We start from the raw sequence: 21,996 nt of genomic DNA, 5'->3' as shown, positions 1-21,996 counted from the left end.
TCTTCTGCAACCAAACCCTACTTGTCCTTGAAAGCTCAGCCTTCTTCTCTATGATCTGTTCTCCAACTTCTGTTCTAGCATTTCTTTCATTCTGCCTGGAATCATAGGCAGTTGTTTGCTTGCTGTCTTCTCACCAAGATGAGAGTTCCATGGGGCGGGGACCAGATAATAGTACTCAGCCCTGTAACCATCCCCTTTGACCTGGCTCAATGCTATCAACATTGAAGTTCCTCAGGAAAACCATCAGTGACAGGAGAGCATTTGGGTGGGGAAGAGCCTTTCTCCAAGCAGAGTTAGTGCTTTCTAAGCACGGGACATGTCCCCGAGCACTTGCTACATGCCAGGACCTGGTCTGTTTGTACAGTCTCACTGAGTCCTGCCACAGGGTGTGAGAGTAGATTCTGTCATCCTCCTTCTAGATGAGGAAACTAAGGCACAGGCAATTTAAGCAACGTCGTACAACCAGGACGCAGAGGAGGCAGGATCTGAACCAAAGCCTATGAGCTTAACCAGGCATTCACCCACCTCTCAAGTGGAAACACCAGACCCATCAGGTCAGGGACAAAGACATATTAGTGAGAAAAGTGATCCATTCCTGAATGACTAGGAGGTGAGTGACATTAATCAGGGTCCTTAAGTGGCCGAGAAATGAACTACCTATTAAAACCTGTCTTTAATAAGAAAAATAAAGTTAGGAAATGGGTGCAATTAGTAAGTCATAATAAAAAACAGGTAAAGGGTCACTTAGAAAAATTAAATGCTAGGGAGATACATAAATCAGGGGGTCCTATGGCGTGCAAACTGAAAGGTCTGGCCAGAATTAGCTAATGAACTTGAGGGACCCTTGACGTCTACTTTCAGAAGTGAGAGTGAACCCCGGGGGGCAGCACAGAGAAGGAACACGCGGGACTGGACATGAAAAACAGGAAGAAAACCGATTCCAGCAATTTTCCCCCAGGGAAGCCATAAGTTCCGTTTGTAGGCTAGCCATAGAACAAATTTTATGATTAAAAATTTACGATAAATCTTATGAGTAGAAAATCCAGTAAGCGGCTGGAGGGCAACAGAGGCCTGAGCCATAAACTGAACTGGCAGGTTTACGCAGAAGGCATGCCGGGAAACCATAACGCTGTTTTATTCTAACTAATTTGTAATATTAGTGGGAAGAGGGTGCACCGAAGATTTAGTGCTTTTTGATTTTTAGAAAAGCCTTTGATTCAGTGTCTCATGAAATCTGACTGGCAAAATTAATTTAAATTGGCATGGACAGGGACCGTCTCAGGGATGGGGTTCGGCTGAAAGCCTATAAACAAAGGTGTGATGAATGGGAGTCACAAACTGGAGGGGCGAGGGGGCGGGCCGGCCGCCGCTGACAGCGTGAGTTGAGCAGAAGCGGGTACCCCATCACAGCGATGGTCTCCCTGAAGATGAGGTTAATGACTGATCAATTAAATCTGCATGTATAATTTAACCAGGGTGACACAAACGGGGTTGGCAGGGTTGGGGGCGGCATTGAGAGACACGAAAAGGGCAGAATTATTCCCAGCTAACGGTGTGTGCTGTGTTGCAGGTGCCTGAGACCTGAAGACCCAAGGTCCACCTGGCAGGAGAAATTGAGTCCAGGTAAGTTTCTAGTAAGATCTTCAAGGGATGAGGACACACACCAGTAGTCAAAGCTGGAAGGGGGTGCCAGTCACAGAAAATCTGCCTTGAACAGTGAAGAAATTAATCTCACGTATAGAAATTAGAGACATGGGGTTAGCTTCAGGCACAGAATGATCAGGGCTCTGACTTAGTTTCCTTGCCATTTGCTGACTCTGCCCTCTCCCACATGTTAGTGCTGTCCTCAGGTTGGCTTTGCTCAAGATTACAAGGGGTGAGTGCCAGTTCCCAAAAAGATACGTCCCTGTCCTGGGACCTGTGAATACAATCTTATTTGGAAAAAGGGTCTTTGCAGATGTAATGAAGTTAAGGATCTTGAGGTGAGATCATCCTGGATTGGCCGTGTGGGCCCTAAATCCAGTGACAATTTTCCTTAAGACATGGAAGAGGAGAAGACAGAGGAGGAGACCCCGTGAGGGCAGAGGCAGAGACTGGAATCGTGCGGCTAAGGAGTCCTGGAGCCATCAGAAGCTGGAAAAGGGGAGAAGGGCTCCTCTCCCAGACCCTTCAGAGACAGCGTAACCCCGCCAACACCTTGATTTTGGACTTCAGGCCTCTGAACCGTAAGAGAATAAGTTTCTGTTCTTTTAACCCACCCGCTGGTGGTAATTTGTTACAGAAGTTTCAGGAAATGAATACAGCGGCTACTAGGAAGCTGTGTGCTTCCTCGCGCCCAGGCTGACCAGCGTTGTGTAGCTTTCTGGTTAGAGTGAAGCATTGACTTTCCCATAAGCCCCAAGCAAGCCTCTCGTCACATCTCGCTGACTAACGTTAGCCCAGCCTTGCCCCCGAATCCGTCACAGGCAAGGGCGTCGAGACCCTATGGCGTGGCTCGCACTCAGCAGCTGGGTGGGATGGGGCGGCACCCTGTGGCTAACTTCTAGGTAGTGGAGCCTCCTAGCCTGTGTCCCCCGTGAGCTCAGGTGAGGTGGGGCGTTGCCTACCAGCCTCCACGGAGAACACGCAACGTGAACGAGAAAGGATCCCTTCCTCTGTGCTCGGGTACCACTGAGACCCGGGCGCTGGTTGTTACTCAGGCTTCCCTGACTAATACAGAGGTCACTGTGTGATCTGGAAGGGCTGGCCGAATTTTGACGGGAAGGCATGAGAGACAGTGCAGGCAGGCAGAACTGTGTGAGCGAGAGATGTGGGGACAGCCTGTTTTGGGAAAGCGGTGGCTGTGAATGAGGAAAGAATTGCTGGAAAGAAGGGCAGGGCCCGCCAACGAGGGACAGTGGCTTTCCAGTACCGTTGGCATGAGAAGCAGAGGGAATATGGGCGCCCAGATAAATTTAAAAGGCTGTTGCCAAAGCCCAAATAAGGGTGAACAGGACCTGACCCAGAGAGGGCCGTGAGAATAACGATGGTAATAGTGATAGCTGGCATTTATTAAGGCCTCCTGATGCTGTGGGGACTGAGCCTGCGTCTGCGGCCAGACAGAGCCTGCTGGCAAGTGTGCCCAGAAGGAAGTCGCCGAGGTGCTGGGAGACTGAGTGCTGAGGGAAAACGCGCAGGCCGTCGACACTCTCTGCGGTGGACGGTCCCCACGGGAAAATAAGAGGCGATTACCGAAAGCAGAGGGCGGGAGTGCAGGGCCGGCGTGAAGAGCTGCCGTCTGCTGCCGTCAAGCTCCTGACAGAATGTGCCCTGGGTGGGACAGGGAAGCTGCTTTCTGACACCACCCCCCAAATGTGTGCATGTTTCTTATCAGAACATCTAGAGGCTTCGTTGGACACTCAAACAAGATTGGATCTTAATTCTGGAAATATGAGGAACCATTTCTCTAAGGAATAACTGGATAAAGTGGAAGGATTCGTCCTAATAAGGAATGATGATAGATCCAAACACTGGTCACTAATCACTAATGGTAGACTCTCGGGTTCCACAGTGTTGTTCACAGGGGAAAGACTCTTGGGAAGAGGGGCCTTCCCTGGCCTTGCTACCCCACAGCCTCGAATCCGGCTTATCTAACTGCAGTGAGATTCCCCTGTTGCCGTCCCACATGTGACAAAAGGCTTCGGCAGGGAAGTACTGGGTGGTGGGTCTTCATCCCTCCAACTCCAAGCACATTCCTTTAAGACTGTCCCGTGGCCCTAAGCCTTCCCCTAAATCCAGATCCCACACAGGGGCCACTGTCAGAATGGTAAGGGGCAGAGTAGGAGGAAAGCATGGCGCCCCAGGAGCCACATTCAAAAGAACCTTACTAGTAATAATGGCCACCTGGTCCCTAGGGAAACAGGACCACAAGTGCCTCAGAGTCTCTAGAAGCGTCTCATTGTTGATTTGGCAGTCACTCGATAGAGCATGTCTGCCCCGTCCGTGCCCTCTTATATGTGCACGAGGTAAAAGTCCCGCATGTCCCAGAAAACAGGATCTTTCTGGGTCACCGCACCTCTGGCCACTCACGCCGGCAAACTGTGCCTCCCCCTCAAACATACCACCCAGTCAGCTCCAAGCAGTTCTCCAGTGTTGGTGTCCGGAGGACGGCCGCACCAGGGGGAGAGAACGGAGGTAGAACACCTGTCCAGGCCCTCGAGGGGCTGCAGCCATCTTGTGTGCCTTTGTGGGAGGCAACATGGCCAGTGAAGTCTGGCTCTGAAGCCGGGCTCTCTGAGCATGAGTCCTGACGCTGGGACTCCCCGGTTTTATGATCGTGGGCAAGACTCTTAACCTCCCCTGTGTCTTTGCTTACTCATCTGTAGGAAGCAGATAATAACAGTCTTATCTCTTGGATGGTTTTGAGAATTAAATAAATATCTATAAAGTCCTTAAAACTGGCGCACAGGAAGTATTCCATAAACGTTAGCTCTGTGGATGATTAACGAGAGATTGTGTGAAAGGTGCCCAGCTCTAGAGGACAGGACCGTGGAGACGCGTTGGTTTTGTTCCATCAACATTCGGTGAGCTGGCCGCAGTGCGATAGCATTTCGTTGCAGGTTTCCTGCCCAGCTGTGCCTCGGAGAGGACAGGCTGTGGAGTGAGTGTCTTGGGTAGAGAAGTAAGCTAAAGATTTGCCTACATTTCACTCCCAGAAGGAAAGAGCGTGGGCAGCCTCCTTTAGTCTGGCGGGGCTCACGGGATAGCAGGCAACAGCCCCTGCCCCTCTACCTCCACGAACTTGTGGAGAGGAAAGTGCTCTGAGCTGAGGGCAGGACTTAGGTTCGCTCTTGGTCAGGCGTGCTTTGATGTCTTCTTCCCCAAGCGTCTTGAGGATGAGCGTGGAGGCCGCCTATCTCCCTTGGGGCCGGCCACTTATATTTTGGGGGTCATCGCCCTTCCTGCCTCTACCCGTCCTTCTAAATCCTGCTTGGCCTATTTTCTTTCAGGGCAGAAGAATCTCACTATTTTATTTGATCTTTACAATAGCCCTCCTGAGGTGGGTACTATTTTATCTCCATTCCAGGGTTAAAGAAACCGAAACACAGAGACGTTAAGTAACTTATCCAAGGTCACACAGCTATTAAATGGAAAAGTCAGGCTGTAAACCCAAGTCTGTGCATCCAATTCCAGAACCCATGCTCTGAACTCCTGCCAATCAGTAGCCAAAGAGAAGAATGTCTGTAATGCCCTTGGTGGCCTTCGGTGATCTGCTCCTGAGCAATCAGGACATGAGCTTCCTCATTGAGATCCCTAACTCTTGGCTGCTGATTCGGCCCTTTTGTGATCGCTGTGATGTAGGAAGCCCCAGGAGAGCAGAGCTCCCAGGTTCCTGAGTTTTGTTAATGGGAGAAGCGATCAAAGGAGTTCCCAGAAAGGTTCCCAGTTGGATGACCCAGCGAGGGGGGTGATGCCATGGGGGGAGAATCAAATGCAGAAAGAGGAAGCCAGATGCAGGAAAAGCAAACTTCCCACAAATTCTGTTTGCTTAAGACTCTGCTAGCACCTTCCTTCCCAGGCGACCCTTCCCCAGCCTCCCCAGCCTCCCCAGCCTCCCAGCCCCCAGCCCCTGACCAGGAGGCAGCATCGCAATGGGCTGTTTTTAATCCTTGCTAGATCTCTTTTATTTTTTTCCCCCTTTGCTGGGCTTCCTGGGCTGTAATTTTTCCCTCTGTGTCATCCATCACAGACACAACGTCGCTTGTGCAAATTAAAATGCACCTCAGAATAATAAAAAAGGGGCCTTCGTCCCCCTCCTTTTCCTTCCCAGCAGCAACTTCTCAACACAAAACATTTGTCTCTGGGCAACAGCGGGAGCATTAACCCTGCGTCTGCCGTCGCCAGGCCCATACAGTCCTTGCTGCCACGTGCAGTCAGTGATCAGGGCCCAGGAGCAGCTGGAGAAAGAGACCTGACCTTACTGTGGACTGACTGTGTACCAGACCCCGCTCATACATTGCCTCTTCTGTCCTCTCTACGCCCTGATGGGGCAGGAACTATTAATGTCTTCAGTTTACACATGTAGAGCCAGTGGTGTCTAGTAACTTTCCTGGTCACTCGTGCCTGAGCTGGGACTGGAACGCGGTGTGACTCCGAAGTCCACACGCACCCTGCTCTTGCTCTTCAAAGTGTGGTTCATGGACCAGTAACATCATGGGCAACACCTGGGAGCTCATGGGAAATCCAAACTCTCGGGCTCTCTCTCAGACCTCCTGAATCAAATCTGCGCTTTTTAACGGGAGATCCAGGTGAATCCAGGTGATTCTTGAAGACAGTCAAGTTGAAGAAGTGCTACTCGAAACCACCATGCTCTATTCTCTTCCGCTCCCCCTTCCTACCGCCTTGATGTCCTCACCTTGACACGCTAAAAAATACCTTTTCTGGGGATGGATTGGGAGCCCCAGTGGACTCATCTCCTTCTCCATGAAGCTGGGCTCCAGAAGCATCTGACCAGGCATCGCAAGTGTTTAACAGGTAAAATCAATATAATTGCACTTATTTACCTGCATGCCTGCTTTCTCTCTCCAGAGAGAGCCTCCTGAGGCTGGATTTGTGCCTTATTTTGTTTTGTGTCTGCAGTACAGTGCCTGGCACCTAACCAAAAGGCTGACAGCCACGAGGAGCTATATTAATGCTCACACACACACACGCACACACGCACTCATACTTTTTCCCTAATTATACAAGTTATAGTAGGACATTTGCTTCTGGGAAGATGGGCTAGATATACATTTCCCTAGTACTTCCAACAATAACTAGAAATTCTCGACAGTATGTATAAAACATAAAGGGAGTCTGAAATGTGAAAGAAGAAGGCAGACCAGGTAGGGATGTTAAGATCCAAAGAATGAGTGGTGAGTTCGGCGTGTGTTCTTTTTTGCCTCATAACCCCCAGACTTGAAGCTGAAGGGACTGGCAGCTGGAAACACCAATGGGCATGGATTTTAAAAAGCGCAAACAAAAGCCTGCTCTTTCCAGCCAAAGGATCAGGAAAGGGGAGCAAGACAGCAAGACAGAAAGCTTTTAGACTGTAACTACTCTATTCTAGCCAAATCCTATAGAAAAAATTGAGCAATGAAGACCAAGTGGGGAGACTAGAATTCCATCCTTGCCAGGTTGTGACAAAACACCCTAACCCCTCCAGCAGGGTGGTGTCAGAGAAGGCCACATAGGGAACTAGGGCTTTCATCCCCAGTTGGTAATGAGACCCCTCATGCCATAGAGTCAATGTAGAGAGCAGTAGTGAGGTACTCCTGCCCCTCCCAGCCAGGGAGGTATCAGTGAAGGACTGGTGGGACACCAAGCTCTCATCCCCACTCAGAAGTGATGAAGAGTACCATCTTCTACCTGCATCTGCAGTATAAGGCAGCACCACTTCTTCCCCTATAAGACCAACAGTGTCCAGGTTTCTATAAAAAGTTGTCATACCTGGGTGCCTGGGTGTCTCAGCCAGTTGAGCTCTCGATTTTGGCTCAGGTCATAATCTGAGTCCTGAGATTGAGCCCCACATCGTGCTCCACATTCAGTGTGGAGTCTGCTTGTCCCTCTCCCTCTGCTCCTTCCTGCCCCCCCCACTCACTTGTTCTCTTTCTCTCTCTAAAATACTTTTTTTTTTTTAAGATTTTATTTATTTATTTGACAGAGATAGAAACAGCCAGCGAGAGAGGGAACACAAGCAGGGGGAGTGGGAGAGGAAGAAGCAGGCTCATAACGGAGGAGCCTGATGTGGGGCTCGATCCCATAACGCCGGGATCACGCCCTGAGCCGAAGGCAGACGCTTAACCGCTGTGCCACCCAGGCGCCCCTAAAATACTTTTTTTTTTTAAAAGATTGTTTAAATTTATTGCACTAAGATCCAGGGAGATTGCAAGCTGGATTGAAAAAGACAGTCAGTAGAGGCCAGCACCAAAATGACAGAGATGTTAGAATTAGCTGACAAAGATTTAAAAGGAGCTGTCAGGAAAAAAGGCCTCAACAAGCAACAAACCTGCTGGAAACAAATGAAAAAAAAAAAAAAAGGAGAAAGTCTCAGCTAAGAAATAGAAAGTCTCAATAAAGTAATAGTAAAAATAGCAAGGGAAAAAAGTAGAAATTTTAGAATGAAAACGTACAATAACAGCAGCAGCAACAGCAACAAACCACTCAAGAGATGGGAGGAGACATAGCAGAATGGAGGGGACAAAGGAAAGAACCAATAAACTTGAAGATAAAGCTGAAAATCACCCAATCTGAACACTAGGCCTAAAAATAAAATAAAATAAAATAAATGAACAGAGTCTCAAGGACTTTGAAGATCATAACGAAAGAGCTAATGTGTGTCATTAGAGTTTTAGAAGGAGAGAAGGGGGTGGAGCTGAAAAAGTACTCAAAGAAAAAATGACTGAAAGCTCCCCAAATTTGACAAAAGACATAAACCTGCAGATTCAAAAGTTGACCGAACCACAAATGAGATGAACCTAAAGAAATTCACATCAATACCACAGAGTCAACTTCTGAAACCTAAAGACAAAGAAAAAACCTTGCAAGCAACAACACAGAAATGGCACCGTATAGGGGAAAACCAGATTAAGTGACAGCAGATTTCTCATCAGAAACATGGGCCACAGGAGGTGACACAATAGTTTCCAAGTGCTCAAAGAAAAGAACCACTGACCTAGAATCCTACTTCCAGCAAAAATAAAAGGGGAAGTCAAGGCATTTGAAGAGGAAGGAAAACTGAGATATCTTGTTGCCATTAGAACTAACCTAATAGAATGGTAAAGAAAAGTTCTCTAAACAGAAAGGAAAGAATAAAAGAAGGAATTCTGGAACGCCAGGAAGAAAAAACATGGTATGCAGAATTATGGATAAATACCATAGACTTTGTTTCTCCTCTTGGGTTTTCTAAATTATGTTTGATAGAACAAGAATTATAGCATGTTCTGATGTGGCTCTAAATGTGTGTAAAAAAATATTTAAGACAATTACATAATAAATAGAGGAAGATAAAGGAACAGAAAGGGAGATAAAGTTTTTATACTTCATTTGAACCGGTAAGATGATGACAGCAGTAAATTGTGATAAGTTATGTATATAGAATGTCATAACTAGAGCAACCACTAGGAATGCTATGCCAAGAGATACTCTAAAAAAAACTACAGACGAATAAAAGTGAAATTCTAAAATATGTCAATAACCCAGTGGAGGGCAGGAAAAAGAGAACAGAGAAACAGAGAGAGAACAAACAAAACAAAAACTTAAGCCCTCATGTGTCAATAATAACATTAAATGTAAATGGGCCATAGCACCATTTAAAAGACAGAGAGTAGATTTTTAAAAATGACCCAACTATCTTAGCTCAGGCTACTAGAACAAAATGACATAACCAGGGAGCTTAAACAAAGGACATTTATTGCTCACCGTTCTAGAGGTTGGAAGTCCCAGAAGAGTTGCCAGCATGGTCCAGTTCTGGTAGAGACTCTCTCATGAGTTGCAGACAGCTGACTTTTATATTTTCACATGATGGAAGCAGAGCTAGTTGGCTCTCTGGCTTCTCCTAAGCATACTAATCAAATTCACAAAGGCTCCAACCTCATGACTTAATCACCTTCAAAGGCCCACCTCCAAATACCAACACTTTGGGGGGCACTTGGGTGGCTCAGGTGGTTAAGCGTGAAGCTCTTGATCTCAGCTCAGGTCTTGATCTCAGGGTCGTGAGTTCAATCCCTGTGTTGGGCTCCATGCTGGGTGTGACGCCTACTTGAAAAACAAAACCCACAACAAAACAGACAAACAAAAAACAAATATCATCACACTGGGATTAGTATTTCAACATATGAATTTGGGAGGGGACACAAACATTCAGCCCATAACACCAACTGCGTGCCAGCTACAAGGAATTCACTTTATATATAACAGTATAGGAAGGTTGAAAGTAAAAGGGTGAAAAAGATGTGCCTTGCAAATATTAATCTGAAGAAAACAGAAGTATCTATATTAATATCAGATAAATTAGATTTCAGAGCAAAGAAAATTACCAGACAAAAAGCAATGCATTGCAAAATGACAAATGTCAAGCCACCAAGAAGACGTGGCAATCCTCAGTTGTACAGACCAAACAACAGAGCTGCAAAATGCATAAAGCAGAATCTGACCAAAAAAAATGATCAGAGGAAGAGGGAAAATCATAATATGCTTGGAGACTTCAATGCCCCTCTCTCAACAATTGATAGAACAACTAAACAGAAATCTAAACCAACGGAATCTGATCAACATTTATAGAACACTCCACAAAGCAGAAAACACATTCTTCTCAAGTGCCCGTGGAACACATACCAAGACAGACCATAAAATAAATCTCAACAAACTGACAAGAGTTGAGATCATTCAGAAGGTATCTGACAAAAATGGAATCAAGCTAGAAATCAAAACAGAAACAGAACAGAAAAATCTCCAACAATTTGGAAACTAAGCAGTACATTTCCACATAATCTACGGGTCAAAGAGGAAATTTCCACAAGAAATTTTAAAAAATATATTGAACTGAATTCAAATGACAATACAGCATATTAAAATTTGTGGTTTTTGGGGCGCCTGGGTGGCACAGCGGTTGGGCGTCTGCCTTCGGCTCAGGGCGTGATCCCAGCATTATGTGATCGAGCCCCACATCAGGCTCCTCTGCTGTGAGCCTGCTTCTTCCTCTCCCACTCCCCCTGCTTGTGTTCCCTCTCTCACTGGCTGTCTCTATCTCTGTCAAATAAATAAATAAAATCTTTAAAAAAAAATTTTGTGGTTTTGTTTGCTAAAGCCATGCCAAGAGGGAAATGTGTAGCATTAATGCTTATATTAGAAAAGAGGACAAGTCTTAAATTAACCATCTAAGCCTCACCTCAAGATCTTAGGAAAATAAGATCAAAATAAACCCTAAGTAAGCGTAAAGAAGGAATTCAGAAAGGTAAGAACAGAAATCAGTGAAATTGAAAACAGAAAAAAAAAATTTTTAATCAATGGGAAAAAGAGCTAATTCTTTGAAAATATCAACAAAATTGACAAACATCTAGAAAGGCTGACAAAGAAAAAAAAAAAAGAGAGAAAATGCATATTACCAGTACAGGAATGAAACAAGGAATACCACAATAGATACTGCGGATATCAACAGAATAATAAGAGAATACGACAAGCAATTCTATGCACAGAAATCAACAATTTAGATGAACCTGTTCCTTAAAAAACACAAATCACTACAAGTCACCCGATATGAAATAATTCGAATGGCCAAATACCTTTTTTTCTCTTATTTTTTTAAATTGAAGTATAATTAACATACAGTGTTACATTAGTTTCAGGTGTACAATATGATTCAATGATTCTACACAATTCCTCAGGGTGCTCTTAATCCCCTTTATTTCACCCATCCCCCCACCCACCTCCCTTCTGGCAACCACCAGTTTGTTCCCTGTAGTTAATTGTCTGTTGTTTTGTCTTTTTTCCTTTGTTTATTTCTTAAATTCCACATACGAGTGAGATCATATGGTATTTGTCTTTTTCTGTCTGGCTTATTTCACTTAGCATTATACCCTCTAGGTCCATCCATGTTGTTGCAAATGACAAAATTAAAAATAGAATTATCCTATGATCCAGTAATTCCACTACTGGGTTTTTACCCAAAGAAAACAAAAATGCTAATTCAAAAAGATATATGCATCCATATGTTTATTGCAACATTATTTATAATATCCAAGATATGAATAGCCCTGTAACTTTTGAGAAAATTGACACTGTAATTTAAAAACTCCCAAAATAGAATGCTCTAGGCCCAGATAGTTTCACCGGAGAATTCTACCAAATGTTTAAAGAAGAATTAGTACCAATTCTATCGTAATCAAAACTGTGGAAATGGCAGAAGGACCAACACATAGATCAAGATAAAAGAACAGAAAAGCCCAGAAATAGAACTCCAAACAAACACGCCTAAACTTAATTTCCCTTTGTTATGATTTCTAACATATTCTAGGCTCCAGGGATTAAGATATAGCCTGCCACAAATATATCTAAAGAAATCAAAATGTTAAAATAAGACCAAGGCGGATGTAAGGGTCATCTGGCTGTGACATCTGTCACCCCATTGATCTCCAGGTTTGATTCGGCTGATCTGGTTGGCTAGTCGAGTATCCCCTTCCTCCCTCATGGCTCTATGTGCACCCCTCTTGAACCAGGCTTGATTGAAAAAGACATCCTTCCCTGATAGAGGAGGACCATCTTAGGTCAAGGGTATATGAGTAGCTGCACTCCCCTGCTAGAATCTGTTAACAAGCCCTCAAGGTCCATTTGTAGGAGAATGTAGGGTAGTCAAGCTTCCAAGACTCCAGACACATCCAAATGTGGCATTGCATATGGCAGCCTGCCTTTCTTTAAAAATAAAAATAACAAAAAAAATAAGATCAAGGAATATGAAAACAAATGGAAGTTGTAAACATGGAAAACATAATAATTAAACTCTCAATGGAAGGATTAAACAGAAGAGTAGATACAACTGAGGAGAAAAATACTGGTAATCTGAAAGACAGATTCAAACATTTCCTAGAATTTAGCTCAAAAAGACAGAAATGGAAAATATGAAAGAGATGTTACAGAGGCATGAAGGGCAGAGTGAGAGGGTCTAAGACAAGTCTGACTTGGAGTCAAAAAAGGAGAGAAGGGGGAGGGGGAAGAAACAAATGTTTGAAGAGATCGTGTCTGAGGACTTCCCAGAGTTGTTGAAAGGCATCAATCCTACACCCTGGAGGTCCAACAAACTCTAGGTACAATAAATTAAAAGAAATTCATACCAAATGTAGCACAATAAAATTGCAAAACATCAGAGAAAAAGAGATTTTTCAAAAAGCCAGCAAGAAGACAGATCACTTACAGAAGGACAGCAATTGGGTGATGGTTCACTTACCAGTAGGAATAATGGAAGCTAGAGACAGTGATGATACTGTCTTCAATAAGTCAACCTAAAATCTATACCCAGTGAAACTATCTTTTCAGATCTAAAGTTAAATAATACATTTTCTCATGATTAAAGACTAAGCTTACTTCCAGTAAATATTTCATTAAGTGCCTACTATAGACTAAGCATGCTATGTGAATCCTCACAGTCTTATGAGGTAAGCATCGTAATTCCCATTTTATGTATGGGAAAACTGAAGCTCAGAGAAACTAAGAGACTTGCCCAGATCCCTCTGATTCCAGAGTCCATGCCCTTTACCCTATATCAAGGAGATGCATCTTAGATTGACAACGGTCTTTCCAGGATCCTATTTCAAGGCTGGATTCAAGATGGATATTTTGAAGACAAGTCTCCATATTTGAAGAGAGGTAACTTCAAACTCTCAGATCTCAAGAGTTTACCACTTCCATCCAGTAAATCTGGATAAGACCGTGCAAACAGGGGATCAGGGTTTGGCGAGCAGCTTTCTACATGTGGTGATGTCCTGCACGATGCCATGGGGGCAGGGTTCTGGGAAGAGTGGCCCAATCCATTCTCCTTCTGCCTTTTCTTTCCTCTGTTTTGCCCTCTTACACCCACCCTGACCTTGCAGGCCCCATGCTCTCTAGTTTGGACAATCCTTCCATGATAGTTGTCATCATTTATCCTGCATGGTTGTCATGAAAACATTAAATGAGCAAACATCCAGGGGAGTACTTCCCAATGTATATGCCCCATCATGGTTATTCTCCTCCTCTCTGTTTGATGCCCATCTCCACTGGCAACATTTGATGCCATGTTCCATAATTGGTGCTAAGAATCCAGTGACAAAAATGCTGGAATGGGATGACCATCATGGTTTTACCTAGCCGATAATCTCCCATCCCCAGCGGAAGAAATAGTCAAGGAAGACATCATAAAGAAATAAACATGTAGCTTTTCTGTGGAGGAGAGAAAAAGGAAGCAGGGGGAGAGATGGGAAGAGAAATGGAAATCACCATTATTCTTAATCATTACATGGCGCATTAGAATAATATGATTATTCAGTGGCATTCTAATTAGGCCTAATGAAGAGAAATGGGTGTGAGAGAAGGCCTGAAACATATATAGTTTCATGTGGTATATGTACCACTCCCCCCACCCCCCAGCAGGGAAGCACAAAGACCCCACATCAGGACCCCAGGACTCAGAGGCTAGAACACGATGCAACCTGGGCCAGCTGGTGTTCAACCATCACTTCTAATGGGTGTGGTTGACAGGACTGGTATCCAGGGAACCATGTTCACTCAGTATGTCAAAGAATAGACAGCCCTTGGCAGGTGAGGGGTGGGGACTAGCAGAAGGACACTTTGTGAGCTATGAGTAGTACGGACTCTTGCTGTAGAAGGCAGGGTGATAGGTGGCACAGGTGCGCTTTTATGTGAGTTGTGATCCTCTCCCCCCATATACCTGCCTATAAAGGGTATCTCAGGATGTGTATGAGTTAGGAATGGGGCAAGGGTCAGATTTAGTGGGTAAATGCCCTAGAAGGTTTCAGGATCCCCAAATAACCAGCTATAGAAAAGGCAGAGGGGAAAATTACCCAGCCCACCCTTTGCTGTCTGAAGTAGAGCTGGTCTGCCTTCATGATGATGAATTCACCATGGACTTTGCAGTGTTTGAGGCCATGTCTCCCAAGAGCTGTTCAGCTGGATTCCTGGTTACAAGTTTGATAACCTCCCTCCCTCCCTCCCTCCCTCCCTCCCTCCCTCCGTCCCTTCTTCTTTTAGGGGAAAAGGGGACTATTCAGACTGAGGGCAACATAGGCCATGATCCAGACCAGAATGAGGACAGAAGGGTGGTTTAGATTAGGTCCTTTGAACCCTGTGGGCTGCATGGTTATGCCAGTTGGGACATCTTAAGTTATGTCGGTCAAAAAAATTTCAGGAGCTTCCTATAACAAAGGCTTATTCTCATTTATCTTACATGTATTCAAGGGTGAGCTGGGGGCTCTACTCAGTATTGTCGTCACTCCAGGACCCCGATTGATAGAGAAGCTGCCATCTGGATTATTGCAGGTTGTCAAAGCAGAGGGAAAGAGAACTCTAGCAATTAAATGCATCAGCCTAGAAGTGACACATGGTAATTCTGCTCATAACTCATTGACCAGAATGATCACATGGTCCCTACCCAACCACAAGGAGGCCAGGAAGTACAAACCTGCTGTGTGCCAAGCAGGTGGGGAGTTAGAAATATATGGTGAACAGCACGAATGAGTTTAAGAGGCCCATGATCCCAAGTCCATTGCCCAGGCAGTTTCCCAGATCTGTGGCCATCAGCTACTCAGTCATCAAATATTTGCTGAGAGCCTATTCTCAATCCATCACTGGGCTAGATTCTGGGAATACAAAGGTGAGTAAGTATGGCCTTTGCCTTCAAAGACCATAAGGACTTATGTGGCAGGTAGACAGGCAAGCAAACAACTGGGACCCATTACTGTAAGTGCTATGATAAGCAAATGCAGGTGCTACGAGAACATAAGATCTAGACTGAGAAGTCTGGGCTGGCTTCTTGAAGGAGACGATGCTTGAGGGGATCCTGAGGATTAAGGAGGAATGAGGCAGAAGAAAGGGAAGGGCATTTCAAGCAGTGGGATGGTATATGCAAAGGCCTAGAGGCAAGAGGCTTTCAGGAAAGACTGAAATATGGCTGGCATGTAGGGTATGGAATACAATTGGTAAGAGATGATGTTGGAGGGGTAGGCAGTGGCCAGGTCATGAAAGGCATTTCCTGCCTTCCTGAAGACGGTGGCCTTCACCTTGTGTGTAGCAAGAAGACATCAGAAGTTGAGCTGCATTTTGGACAACCCTTTGGCTGTTGTGTGAAAAAAAAAATCACTTAGCTGGGGCAAGACTGGAGTCAGGACGAACAGTTGGGAAATGGTGGCAGATAGTAAGTCCGGTGAGAGATGTTGGTGACCTGACCCAGGCAGTAGCAAGTGACGGATGGCAGCAGACAGAGTGCATAGCTTAAAGCTGCCTATCAAGTGCAGACGGTTGGTTGACTAGTTGGACAGGGTATGCATGTTGTGAAAGAGGGGCCAGAAGTTGTGTCCTGTTTTCTTTCTGTGCGAGTCTACTCTGTGGTGTCTGCGTTAACTGTTTCCCAGAACAAGGCAGGGCATAAAACTATTATTCAATCTGTCAGTACTTCCTATTTGCTGGAGGTGCCCTAGACACAGAGGATTCCATGTGAAGGAGCCCAGCCCGTGCCTGGAGCATCTCACAGTCTTGCGATAGGGTCCTCACCCAGCCATGCTGAGGGGGGACAGGGCTGGCCGGAGGCAGGAGTGGGGCAAGGGGGTGCTAGACTTCCCTCGCACAGGTGCTGTCCAACTTCATTTATTCTAGCTCCACCTTCACAAAGGTCACAAACCCAACTCCCACTTACATTGTTATTTCCTTAGTATCTTTATTGAACCCAATTCACGTTTTTAGCCTTATGTATCTATTTTAGCTTCTTCCTAAGCCAAACATCTGTAGATGATATGTTTGGATACACTAGTGATATTTTATGTAATACACATTGAAATAAAACAAAAGAAATTTTAAAATAAAAATTTTTAGATGCCCAAGCGCCACCAGAAAATATCTTGCAACCACACTTCGAGAAACGCTGTCCTATAAGGAAGGACCTGGTTAAGTCCAAAATTGTGATTTTTTGTTTGTTTTTTAGGCTTACTCCCTAGGTGGCCATGACCTTTCTTCAGCATTTTTTTTTAAAGATTTTATTTATTTATTTGACAGAGATAGAGACAGCCAGCGAGAGAGGGAACACAAGCAGGGGGAGTGGGAGAGGAAGAAGCAGGCTCATAGCGGAGGAGCCTGATGTGGGGCTTGATCCCATAACGCCGGGATCACGCCCTGAGCCGGAGGCAGACGCTTAACCGCTGTGCCACCCAGGCGCCCCTTCTTCAGCATTTTTATACTCAAATCCTTTTGGCAAAAAAGCAGTCCCTGACCTCTGCTCTTGCTCAAGCTCTTTCCAGCTGCCCAAGCTTTAGACATTCAACAGTACACATGGTAAGGGCTTCCTGTGGGCAAGGCCGCTCTATAAGCCCATGGAGGGTGCCAGTGGCTACTTCCTTGCTGACTTGACAGCATCTGGTCAAGCCCAGTTGCTGAGGTTTTGCGCACTGCTGATTTACCTGGTCCCCTGCTGAGACAGGACGCAGCATTCAGGTGGCAGGGGTACCCCTGTTTGGGCATGGGCACAGAGGAATTCACTTGGTGTGAAATGCCAGGAATCACTGACATACAGGGCATGTTCTCAGGGGGACTCGAAGTTCTCTTCTCCAAGAGTTCCCCAATTGCTGTACGTGTGCCTTTTCCACTTAGGAGGCAGACCGTGAAGCTCAGCCAGGTTGCCCTGTTTCTCTAGTAAAAACCTCCTTAGTCAGGAGACAGCTTCCCTGACAAGTTGACCCATGTCTTTTGCTGTCCCTTTCTGATCCTGGGTTCGGGATTCTAACAGTGTATCATTAAGGTCATTGATCGCAAGCACCAGGCACTGACCCTGGAGAGAGGGGGGTTTATTAGAGCAACACTGGAGAGTTTGCAGAACTAGGGAGGGGCGGACACTATGACTTCAAGTAGGGCAGGACCCCGAGCAGATAGGCAGCTGGAAGCTGTAGCAGGATCCTTAGGGGGCTGCCGTCATGTGACCTTGTCTCAGGGTCTGATTGGCCGAGTTCAGATCCTGGCCCCACCCCTTTGGGGGGAGAGGACCATATGGTTGACGGGACTCTGGAAGGGAAACGAAGAGGTGGGGTGCTGTTATCATAAAAAGAAGAAAGGAATGGTAAGTTTGAGAAAACCCAGACGTCTGCTGCTGAGTTGCAGGAGGAATAAGAGCATGAGGAAACTGGAAGGTAACGTGGGGCTTTTACTCAACCCAACAAGTTGGAGATCAGGAAATCAGACCCAGAGAGGTGTCTGGGGTCCCTGACTCTTCCCCGGCAAAGCTGGGCCCCAGATTTGGGCAGGTTCCCTGACTCTTTCTTCTACTTCACACCCTCTGTCTGTGGACAAAGAGAGAAATCGTGTGGCAGTTAAGTCTTTGGGTCTTCTCATCACTCCCAGCAGGTGTATTTCCATTTGCTTATTCTTGGAGCGTCTTTACTTTACTACTTCAGTGCTGCATAAAAGAGGGTAGAACAAAGGCCCCACAACTAGAAGCCAACACCATCTAGTTGACTCCTGGCATGAAAGGGTCCAGTAGGATCACATGAGACCACTACTGCCCCAGCAAGGGGACATTGAGGAGGACAGATGGCTCAGGTTGACTCCCATCCTTCTCACTAACCCCAGGATACCCGTTTCCCCCCCCCCAGTTCCAGAAGACACCCCAAGGAAGATGAATTGGGCTGTTGACTCTGAGCAGAAGGAGACTGAGAGCCTAGGTCCTTTTCCAAAAGTGAGGCACTGTCTGTGCCCGCGTCTTAGAATGTGCTGGCTTCACGGCTCTGACAGCATGAAGGATGTTTGGTTTTGTTCCCAGTGCTGTTACCATTTATCATCCTTTTGTAAAAGCTGGCACCCTCCACCTGTCCCCTCTTCCTTCTCGCCGTCTCCCAATCCCCACCTCCAATCCAACCTCCCCAGCCTGCCCATATCCCCTGCCACTAAGGGGAGCCCTCTCGTATTTCACCCCAGAGAGAATGCTCCCACATGGGTTTCCAGAAGCCCAAGAGACACCCCAACTGAATTCAACTCAAACATTTGCTGAGCAATTCTTGTGGGCAAACTACCTTGTGCCGGGATGGTAAGAGACACGTCCCCGAGTTCAGGCACCTGCATTCCAGTAAGGAAATAACTGTGAAGACCCTGGCGGCAGAACACAGGCTCACATGGGGAGCGAGGGAGAAGAACCGCACATCCGGAGGGTCTGGGAAAGGCAGGGCGAGAGCCTTTCAAAGAGCAGAGGCAGCTGGGTGGAGGACGGTGGAAGACAGAAGGCGTGGATCAAGACTGAGTGGGGAGATCTTCAGGAAAAGATGGCTGAGAACCCAGGGGCGAAGTCACAGTCGGGAAGAGGAGCTGTCACAGATGAGCTGGTTGAAGGTGAGGGAGGAGGGGCCAGTGGAAGGGACAAGGGTGAGGAGACAAGAGAGAGGATATCACTGATGGCGCAAAGGCCCAAAAGGGGCTGGAGAGGCAGGGCCAAGTCAGGCTGGCTACAGGGGGAAACACCTTATTTCAAGAAATCAGAGGACATCTTACTTCAAAAGCAAAGGAAAGGAAGACATTAGTATGTGACCGTTGGGGGAAAACTGGATGATAGAAGGGAGCCGTGCTGGTTCCATCTTCGAGGTGAATCAGGAGGTGATGTCACCTGCTAAAGCACCGGATTGGTTTGAGACCTTAGAGTGCGGGAAGTTGGAATACCCACAGAGGATAAAGTAAAAATATAGGGGAAAATAGAAAATAAAAGGTCTGAGGAATAACAGAGCTGTTTAACATTAAGGCCGCTGCAGAGATTCATTCTCACCCCCTGGGCCTTTGCACATGCTGTTTCCTCTACGGGAGCATGCTGCCACCCGTGCTTTACATGGTTAGATCTTTCAGAGGCCTCTTCAGACCAGGCCTCTCCCCCATTGTTCTCCATCTCAGTTCCTGTATTCCGTTCTAGTGCTCACGCTTGTAATTACTTCGTTAGCTGCTGCTTCTTTTTCTTCAGTCTGTCTCACCCAGCTAGTATGTCAGCCCCAGGGGAGCAGAGAGCACAGCTGTCTGGTTTACTCCTGCGTCCTCAGTGTCTAGCCATGGGTCAGACCCATAGCAGGAACTCAACCAACACCTGTTGAGTCGAGGAATGAATGTTGAGGAACGTGCGTTGCTGGGGAGCTGGCAGCCAGGCTGAGCGGTGCTCCCCGGGGTTGAGGGCTGCAGGCAGAAGCTAAGGAGGAGATGGGAGTGCAAGACACTTATAGGTGGTGGGAGGTAGGGGGTAATCTGTGGCAGATAAAAGGAGGCAAATCATAGCATGTGGCCCAGAAGGCAGAACTGGGATAGAGTGGGGAAGTTGCGGTTGCGGGGGGGGGGACAGTGAGGGGAGGAGCAGGGGGAGCTGGGTAGAGATGAAAGGAAAGCAGGGGTAGTCTCAACCCACGAGTTAGTGACCACATGTTTGCAGAAAATGGGATGGATTGTCCGGGATGTAGGTAGGCTTGCCAGATTCAGCAAATGAAAATCCAGGGCACCCGGTTACATTTAAATTTCAGACGAACGACAGATAATCCCATGCCATACTTGGGACATGCTTAGACTACAAGATCTTGTTTATCTGGCATTCAGATGTGACTGGGCATCGTGGATGTTCTCTGGGAATCCTACCAGGACGCTAAGTTCCTGTCACCGAAGGTGTGCAAGCCGAGTCTGGAGCACCACACGGAAGGCTCTGGTGCGGTGATCGATGCAGAGATCAGATGGGGGCCCAAGTCGCAGAGCCCCACCCCACCCCAGCCAGGAATCCGTTTCTGAAGTCCCTCTCCCGGGGGGCAGAGTGTTCAGGGGAGGGGCATCCTCCGGGCTCCCCCAGAGGATTTAATTCACTGTCCCTGAGCCTGGCGGTTCCTTGTTTAGAGCTCTGTCCTTCAGTGGCTTGCATCCCACACCCGACACCCCACACCCCACGTTCCACACCCCACATCGGGCGTCTGCCTCTACACGCGCGTCTGTGAGCAGCTACCGGGCAGGGGCGGTGGTGCAGGGCTGGAGCTCGTTCCTGCCGCTGGGCTGGGCACAGATGTGGCCCCGCCGACCCACCCCTAGGGCTGGGCTCCCTCTCCGCCATCCCTTATCAAACGCCTCTCCTGGGTGGCGAGCTGTCACCCGCCCCTGCGCTGCTCCCTCGGCCTGCCGTCACCACACACACTCGATTAGGGGATCCGAGTGACTTACAGGGGCGCCTCTTCCCCAGGGTCGGCATTTGCATAAGGTGATGGATGCAGAGATGTCATCTAAACACATCTGCACTTTGCATTTTAAACAAAGCAATTTCCAGAGGAAGCTGGGGGAGCTTTGTCTCCTTCCAGGAACATTTCCTCTGAGCCAGATTCTCTTGCCTCTTGGCCAGCATTTTCCACCACATCTGGCCCCAGTCCCCCTCCTCTACTGGCCTCCTGCTCAGTCCCCACATCCCACCCCATCCCCAGCCATGACCCTGGTGTGGAACAGGGATGGCTTGCATGTTCCACAGGATGAAGAAGGACGTAGGTCCCTCGTCAGGGCCGAGCAGGGGTCGCCTGGCCCCCTGTCGGTGACTGACATCGGCCCCCTCTCCCAGGCCCACCCGGCAGGAGACCTGTCCTAGGCAGGGTGACCTTAGCCAGGGCCCACCCCCTGTGCAACACGGTTTGAAGGACACGAAATACTCGCTCCAGACATCCGTGCCCCCCTCGCCCCCCAAGATGCAAGCCAGCGGTCACCCCGAATGTCCTCAGTGTTACACTGGATTCCTTCTCGAAGCTCTGACCTCTGATATCACACAGCTGACACTATTCCTCTTCACAAATCTAAGCCTTCAGGGACCTTTAACATTGATGATAAAAATGTCACCATAGGGGCGCCTGGGTGGCACAGCGGTTAAGCGTCTGCCTTCGGCTCAGGGCGTGATCCCGGTGTTATGGGATCGAGCCCCACATCAGGCTCTTCCGCTATGAGCCTGCTTCTTCCTCTCCCACTCCCCCTGCTTGTGTTTTCTCTCTCGCTGGCTGTCTCTATCTCTGTCGAATAAATAAATAAAATCTTTAAAAAAAAAATGTCACCATAATATTGGTCCACAATGTTAGGCTGAATTTTTTTTTTCTCTCCAAAGACAAGCAGGAAGGAATAAGGTAGGAAGTCCCTGGAATTTTGTCCCCAGGATTGTGGTCTGAAGGCCAGCAGCATCATCCCTGCTCAGTTGCTACAAGGGGAATGACTTGGGGGAAAGTCCGACAACCAAGGGCCGCGGTGCCCTAGCGCACA

Source organism: Ursus americanus, chromosome 26 (assembly GCF_024610735.1).
Source record: "Ursus americanus isolate L20-20 chromosome 26, mUrsAme1.1.p, whole genome shotgun sequence".
In the NCBI taxonomy this organism is placed as follows: domain Eukaryota; kingdom Metazoa; phylum Chordata; class Mammalia; order Carnivora; family Ursidae; genus Ursus; species Ursus americanus.
This window is presented reverse-complemented; position numbering follows the sequence as displayed.